We start from the raw sequence: 8,505 nt of genomic DNA on the forward strand, positions 1-8,505 counted from the left end.
TTCTCATGTTAGCTGTAATTGATTTTTTCTTTTTTCAATCTGATTTCACATATACTTAACTGCTACTCTATATACCATTCATATTCTGTCATATTTAAAACATCTTCTTTTTGTTTACAATATTTCCCTCCCTTTTTTTTTATTATTTGTCATTTTTCACTGATAAATTTTCTGTGAAAATGTACTGTTTGCTTGTAGCTAACATTTAAATGAAACTGTCATACTTAATGCTTTGGTAATCTCTGGACTCACTGTGCTGGCCTAAAGCTGCTTAAACTCAAGCCTTATGCTGTCGTAACTACTGTCACGTTTTCCAGATTGTCAGTGGTGTGGGTTTGCAGATTTACTTCTTTGTCTCCAGTCTGTGTCCAACTGATTCTTAAAAACTCTGTCAAAATTTGCTATCATTTCACAAATTACAAAGGAAAACACAGCTCTATACCATGTGCTCAAAGCTATTGCTTGATTTATTTCTTCCACTTAATATGGCCCAGATTATATCCAGTACTTGAATACTCCCATTTCTACTTAGGTTTCTGTCTCCTTTCAAATCCATATTAGTTTATCTTTGCCTCCTGCTCAGTTCCATCCACCATCTTACTTCCTTTAACTTGGGTTTTGAACCTCGATAATTTTAACCAACCGGTGGTGATGTCTCTTGGGGTTCCTGTCTCAGTAAATTTTACTTCCATTTAGCACCTGGACACATTCTCTGCCTTACTCACTCCTTGCATTGCAGTGCTGTGCACAAGGGAGATTTGAAGGAGCAGAGTGGGGAAGTAACTACTGTACTTTGCTGTCTCTTGGCCAGGGAACAGTCAGTTTCAAAATTTAATGCAAAGTAATTGCATTTGTTATTCATGTACAATATAAAGCACGGACCTGATTATTATTATTTTATTTATTTAGTTAGTTTTTAAATGAATTTTCACTTTTCTGAAGTCACTGTGCTGGCAAGTTCAGTTTTCCTGAGTTTTGTCCCACATGAATGATTGTTTCTGTTGGTGTTTGGAGAACAAGTTGTCTTTTTTACAGTGTGTTCTCTGACAGGATCTCCTCTGGTGAAAATCAGTAAGGTTTTTATGCAGAGATACAAAAGACACTATTCAGTCCTACCTACGGAGAAATTGGCCACAACTTTCCTAAGTTAATTAGGGCCTATTTTTAGACAGCTAGTATGATTTAGCATTAAAGGTCTCAACTTCTAAAAACTGCTACGCAGCTTCTTATTTATAAAAGCGTTAAGCAATTATTCTATCTTTTGACATGAATTAGAACTGTGATGTTCAGTACTTTGGAAAACCTTACTTCCACTGTTTCTACAACTGTTCCTTTATTTGAAATCCACTCTAGGGCATAGGATCATTGTCACTGAATTGCCTGTACTCAACATTTCCTTCAGTAGTGACCACTCTGATGATGCCCATCAGGTTGAAGATGTGACTAAATGGAAAGAGAGCTGAGGCTGGAAATGTCTGATGTGGAAAATCAAGTGCTGTGGAAGACCCTCTATCTCCTGAGAACATCTGTCCTGCACCCATGAAGAAAAGGTACCCAAGATGTTCACAGAGAAAAGAGAACAACAGTGTGAAAGGAGGAGACTGGCACTCTGACTGCTTGTAAAGATGGCCTTGCAGGCAAGTGAAAAGACAGACATTTCCAAGTTCTCAGTGCGTTTTGGATGGAGGAAGCTTTCCTTAGTGTCCTGTCTTTTGCCAAGCAGCTAAGAAGGGGGAATATGTTCTGGAGGGTATGTGTTATTTGGGTGATTCAAAGCTGCACTGCCCCAGAAATCTAACCTACATGTGGATGTAGTGAAATATGAGCCAACAAAAGACAATTTCTCTAATGAAATCCTCTGGAAGGGAGAGCTCACTTGACACAAAACAGTGTTTGTATTCCGCTGTTCTAGTCTAGTCTACAGGGTAATTACATTTGGTGGGGTTAACATGTATCAGGGATCTCATTGAAGGTCCAATAACAGTGTTTATAGCTGTCAAGTGTATTGACTGAAAGCGCTGATTGCTATCTCCAGCATTACCAAGCCCGTTGGGGTCTCTATTCAAATCATTAAGGACATTGCACATAATAATCACAAGCGTTTGGTGTCTTCCTGTTAGGGAAGTGGCATTTTTTCCTTCTTTTCAAAGCCTTATACCTGTGGCTTCAGTGTGGACCTCAGGAACTCCTTTAATTAATATTCTCTGCCTTGTCCACAACTGAGTTCAGTGCTGTGAATTCAAAGAAATAATATTTTGAAGACATATAAATGCTTACAGTGAAAGGAAGTGGAGCAAATGTTGTTAAGGGAGTCTGTGACTCCTGTGCTACTGCTTTCTGAAGGGCTGTTCGATCTTGCAGTACTTGCTCAGCTCTGGTTATGCTTGAATACATCAGTATGGGGAAATAGCTCTCTAATGTAGGAATACAGAACTCAAGTGCTCTTGTCTCAGCATTTATGTATATGTACTATGCATATGTATATGTTTAAAAGGAATTAAACCCTACTTTATATTAAGGGAAGAGATATTCTTGGCAACTTAAATTGGGAAGTAACTAGGGGAAAATGGCTCTCTTTCAGAAAAGTAAGCAAAGTAGGTGCAGGCAGTGACTTTAAATTGGACATTAAACTAATCCAGGGCTATACTTTAATAAAGGCTAGTGCTGGGAATTCTTATGGATTTTCTAGCTCATTGCTGGGATGACAGAGAAATACAATAAATGTTCTATTACTTACACAAGCTGCTGGTTTTCAGAAAATTAGTCACCAGTGACCTTTTACCCTTTGTCTTGCTCTCTTTCTCAGTAAAAGTACCTGATCAGAATCAAATGCAGCACTGGTTTATGATGGCATTCCTCCAGGCAGCACTGGGCTACTTGCAATCACTGTAAGACTCTTAGCGTAGCATCAAACCATCTTATTTTTCTCATTGTGTAACTGTAATATTGGGGAGGCAGAGGGGAGAAGAGGAAGAAAATGATTTTTCCATCACTGGTTGTTGATTTTAACTGAAGGAGGGAGGAAAAAAAAAAAAAAAAAAAAAAAAAAAAGGCACAGTTCTACATTTCTTACTGAAATGGAAGCTGTAAAAGATAACCGATCAAGCTTCTTCCTCAGAATTAAAATCTGAGGTCAATGATTTGGCTTGGTGATATTCCCAGCCTCATGATGCATAGACATTTTTGTTTGGTTGATTTTTTTTCTTTTCTTGAGTATCAAAACACAATATTTATATTCCCTACAATGAGGCACACTTTCACTGTGGGGGAGGGGACTATATTACTTGGTGTGTACCAGACCTTTTGTAGAATTATATTGATTAGTTTTTCAGTTAGCAGTGAGACCTCCTTCTGACCCTATTTTCAGGGTCAGTAGATCATAATGCAGAAGTGCTAAGAGACCAGCATCCCTCCCCATATTACTTTTTGAAGAGTGTATGGACCAGAAAATCATTTTATATATATAAATATATTTGTAATGTATATATACATATAATGTATACGCACACAAAAAGAGTGGGGCTGTATTCTGCTCTTTAAATGCAGATGTAGGATGCATGTCAAATATAACATTTTGCTGTGGAAAGGAAATTAATCTAGCATCTATTATGCAGCTTTAAAAGTGAATTTTGTCTGAAGCTGTTGGTTCTTTGGAACAAAAAAGAACAGTGTTGCAAGTCGGTGAGAATAGTCATGTATTTGTGAAAGAGTAGTATGCATCTATATTTGAAATTTAACTATTTTTCTGATAGCGTTAGCTGAGAACTATCAGACAAGAGCACAGAAAACAGGACTATGAACTCATCCCCATTATGGGCACTGAGGATGTCCCATAAGCAATCTGTCGGTTTCCGTCTTGTATTGTATGTCAACCATACATACCTCTAATTAAACAAGAAATCATTTGTCAAAACTTGCTGCACTTTTCATATCCTACATTTTCCATGGCAGGTGTGTAACAGACAAAGAACAAGGACAACATGAAATACCTAAAGAATGCTTTTAGTTGCTATTTTTACTTGTTATTTGAAGCTTATATTTGAAATCCTTGGTCCTGTAAAAGGATAAGGACTGGAGTCAAGGACTCAAATATCCTCACCCTAACACCAGGACCTTCCAGAATGCTTTTGAACTCCAGTGCTCTCCAAGTGTGTTGTAACTGTAGGAGACGGCGCTATGGGTCCAGGCTGCTCTTTTTGTATTAAGGAAAAGGAGCTTGACTTTTAGCAGCTGCTGCCTCTGATTTTCTGCATTTTCTTAATTGAACTTCAGACCATAAGGAGCTAATTAATATATTCAACATTAGTAATGAAATCACTGCCTAGGGAAATAAATGATTGGAAAAAAATTAGGGGGAGGAAATGTGAAGCAATATGTTACAAGGCCACTTGTTCCTCTCCTTTCCACCAGCAGAGGCTCAACAGGTCTTGCACAGACCATGTCATCATCATGGCACATCCACTGCCTCACATATTCCTTGACCACATCTGGACAGTAATATGCAGAAATCTATTAGTGAATAGAGAGCTGCTGTTCTTGCATTAGCTTTTTGGCTGATGGAGATGAGAACTTCTTTACGGTGAGGGTGACGGAGCACTGGAACAGGCTGCACAGGGAGGTTGTGGAGTCTCCTTCTCTGGAAATATTCAAGACCCATCTGGATGCCTACCTGTGTGACGTGGTGTAGGGACCCTGCTTTGGCAGGGGGGTTGGACTCGATGATGTCTAGAGGTCCCTTCCAACCCCTACAATTCTGTGATTCTGTGTGATTCTGTAATTTCTTTATTCCTTTACCTTATATTTGGATAATTCTATGGTTTAGGTCTCCTGTGATTCTCCTAGCAATCAGGATTCTAGGAGAACCATAGGAATCGGGATAGAGGCACAATGCTATATTTATTTATTTATTTATTTATCGTGGCAATATTACACAGAATTTCAGTATTTTTTCATTAAATATTTATTTACCTAAAGAGTGTTCATAAGCCCACATTTAAATGATGATGTTTGCCTTCTTCACATGTTTCTCTGCTGTAACAAAAGCACTCATCTCTTCTTACTAGTGTCCTTACGTACCTGGTTTCTTCCCAAAGATTTTCTGGGATTCCTAAAGGTTCCCAGTAATGGCTAAACAATTGCTGTCATGGCCTCCTTGCACCTGTGTGCTAATCAGATCAAATAACTTCCAGAGAGAGTGGGATTTGTAACAGAAGTGAGCTGACTCCAAAGGACTTGAGTGCTGTAGCAAGCAGCTGGTCCTTCTCCAAATATTCTGGAGCACAGGTATCACAGAGCAGGCTGTCATTATATCCAGCACATGCACTGTCAGTGTTGAAAACCAGCAGACAGCTGCTGGGTGGATAAAAGTGACCATATTCCATGCAAACACACTGCTCCATTTCATCACCAGCTGATACTTAAGGGACTCCTCTTGTTTGTGATGGTTGATAGCCTTTAATGTGTCACAGAGTGTGCTTATGTCACCAAAGTAATTTTCAAGAGATACGTAATTTTCTGATGGGTTTTGCTGCCATGTTTTTATCTGCAAGGATTGTGCAAACATTAATGAAAATATTAGCAAATCTATCCTTTTTGTCTTTGTTTCTGCTCCTAGAGAGGAATTATTTTGTGTATGTCTTTGGCACATTGACTCAACTTCTGTAAAAAATGTTGGATTGCTACCTCCTTCGACAAGCATTTTTTCTTTCCTTTTCCCTTGCTTTTTCCCTTTCCTTTTCCCTTTGACATTGCAACTAGATGGTCTTTAAGGTCCTTCCCAACCTAGGCCATTCTGTGATTTTTTGATCCGGCATCATCTTGTTCCTGCAGAACTACAGATCAGGAGCCAACAACATCCTGCCACAAGTGAAACACAAAAACTTAGCTTTGCTGTCATGTGTTTTTCCTGATTCCTTTCTGCTGCTAATAAAGGATAATCCTGAGCAGAAGTCTGTTTATTTCAGCTCTCTTTGGGAAACCAGTTCATGCCCGGAACTTGGGCAAAAACAACCCATTTTGATGAATGATTTTGCAATGCTAATTTTGGATGAAAATTATTCCTTGTTTGTTTTTTTTTTTTTTTGTTTGTTTTTTTTTTGTTGTTGTTCATTTGGTTTTTTCTTCTCGATGTATTCTACAATGTTTAGTTGTTTTAATTCAGTTATTGGAATGTAATGATTGCTATCTGAAAAAGTGAATATTGTTCCTCTGTAAAGACAGCTTTTTTATCATAAATTCTTGATAACAACTTCTTTCTCCACTTTTCTCTGTTCTCTTACTCTATGGATAATAGAGTGGCAATTATGGTTATTTAGGACCTGAGCCTGAAAACCCTTAATCATGTGGATATTCATTGCTCCCACACTCTACCTATTCCATTGATCGTGCTAGTTTATTTTTGGTAGGATCAAGTGAGTGATTATAAAACAAGTAAAACCACAGAAAGGTGACAGAGTCAATTTAGAGCAGAGAGCAGCGTTTACATCTTGCTCCTCACAGCTGTTATCCCATGTAAGAAACACTCAATCATAATCATTAAAAAGGGTTAGTCCTGAAATGGTTTTTTGGCTCCAGAGGCATTTTCTGCCATGCCCCACACTGATTTGTTTGTTGGCCGTGTTGCTGATGCTGTAGAATTGGGGTTCTGCCAGCAGTAGCATGCATGGGGACTGCTGTGACCATGTAGGAGTTGTGTTGAATCAACCAGGCTTACTGAGGGTGGACTCAGCCCCTGCTGCTTGCTCCTGCCAGTGATGTTTTGACCTAGACTTGATCTAGCTTCCTTCCTCAACAGCCTGGGCACTGGTGGGGCTGGCTGGGGCCCTCCTGGCCATCTTTGGCTCAGGGCTGATGCTGACCTGGTCCCCAGCCTTGTGCAAGACAGGAGAAACAAGGTGGCACGCTGGCATCTAAACTAAGCAGCACTAGGAAGGGGCCCTGGCCAGAAAAAGTATGAATTTGAACCTAAATCACAGTACAAACTTTCCCAAAGGGAATGTTTAGATGCAGAGCCATCTCTTAAAATAAATAATGAATAAATAAGGTCCTGTATAGATTTCTAACTTTGTCACTTTATTAACACTATAGATTTTTCAAACACAGAGGGGCTGTAAGAATTGCATATACATTTCATTAGTGGGGAATTTATGGCTACAAGATTGCACTTAAGGTTTGTGCTAACGTTTTATTCAGCCTTTTGACCCAATCCCTTCACTATATTCTGCCCCAATATTATTTTTCATAAGTCAGGAAACATTTTCCATATGTTTTGCAGCATTATCCAAAGGGAGTTTGCAGCTGTACTGCTCATACTTTATCATGTTCATACTGACTGAAGTGCAGACCCCTCCTAGTGACAGTACCCATCTGAAAGATCATAACAACGCATTTTTGGCACATTATTGTTCTCCTTTTGTGTCAAGCCTCCCCCACAGAACAAAATTGTTTCACAGTTTTTATTAAAATTTACTATAAATGAACAGCTGAAAAAATAAACAGAAAAGTCTGTGTGTATCTTATTTACTGTCATCACAAAAAGAATATCTGTGCTGGAACATTATAACATAACCTAACAGCCAAAACTAACTTACAGAAATAAGCAGAGACATTAGAGAGGTTGAAGGCCACAGGAGTTCATTATTTTCAGTAAGCTTAAAAGGCAACAAAGGGGTGGAAGAAGGAACTGGAAAAAAATGGCAAAAGGAAAGTTATGAAGGTACGTGGGAGCAGGGTAGAGGGGAGGACTGAAGTAGGAACTTCAGTGACACAGGGCAAAAAGGGATGGATGCACCGATGCCTTAGTCACTGAGTCTTTCTTTCCACAGACAAGAGAAGCCTCTGAGCTTAGCTCTCCTGTGGAAAAACACATTGACCTGAGAAGCTGTAAACAAAAGCCAGCCCAAGAGTTATTTCAGCTGACTGTGGCCCTCCACCGTTTGATTGTAACATCTGAGCTCCGATATCCCCAGTTATTCTCTAGGAGACATGAGTTTGCTCCTATAATTATGGCTTTCAGGAACTATGTGTAGACTGAAAATGCAGTTCTGGGGGAGAGATTTTTACAGCCATGCTGAGGATGAAGCTGAGATATGGTCTCAGGAGCTGGACCTCCACTGATGGCTTCTGTGCCTTGCTGTGCTTGTGCGTGTTTTCAGCAGGTCTGAACCTGATCTGCTCAATGCGCTTCAGTGGAAAGAGATTGCTAATCATAACTGGAAGCAGATAGAGCCAAGAAATCAGTTTTAGTAAATCCCACTGAACTATGTTATGGCAGATAGACAGTATAAAAGCTCCCCATGAGTCTGCTAATGAAATGCCTGGCAAAGCCAAAAAGGGCAAAGAAAAAAATAGGAATCACAGCTGCAATATCAGCTTGAATAATAGAGCTAGGAACCAGAGAGTAATAAAAGATGAGCAAGAGGTCAGAAATAACACAATATGAAGGCAAAAGGAAGGAATGGTTTCCAAAAAGTGAGGCAGAATAAGAAAAAACAAGTGTTCTGTGTC

The sequence above is a fragment of the Excalfactoria chinensis genome, chromosome 4 (genome assembly GCF_039878825.1).
Source record: "Excalfactoria chinensis isolate bCotChi1 chromosome 4, bCotChi1.hap2, whole genome shotgun sequence".
NCBI lineage: Eukaryota > Metazoa > Chordata > Aves > Galliformes > Phasianidae > Excalfactoria > Excalfactoria chinensis.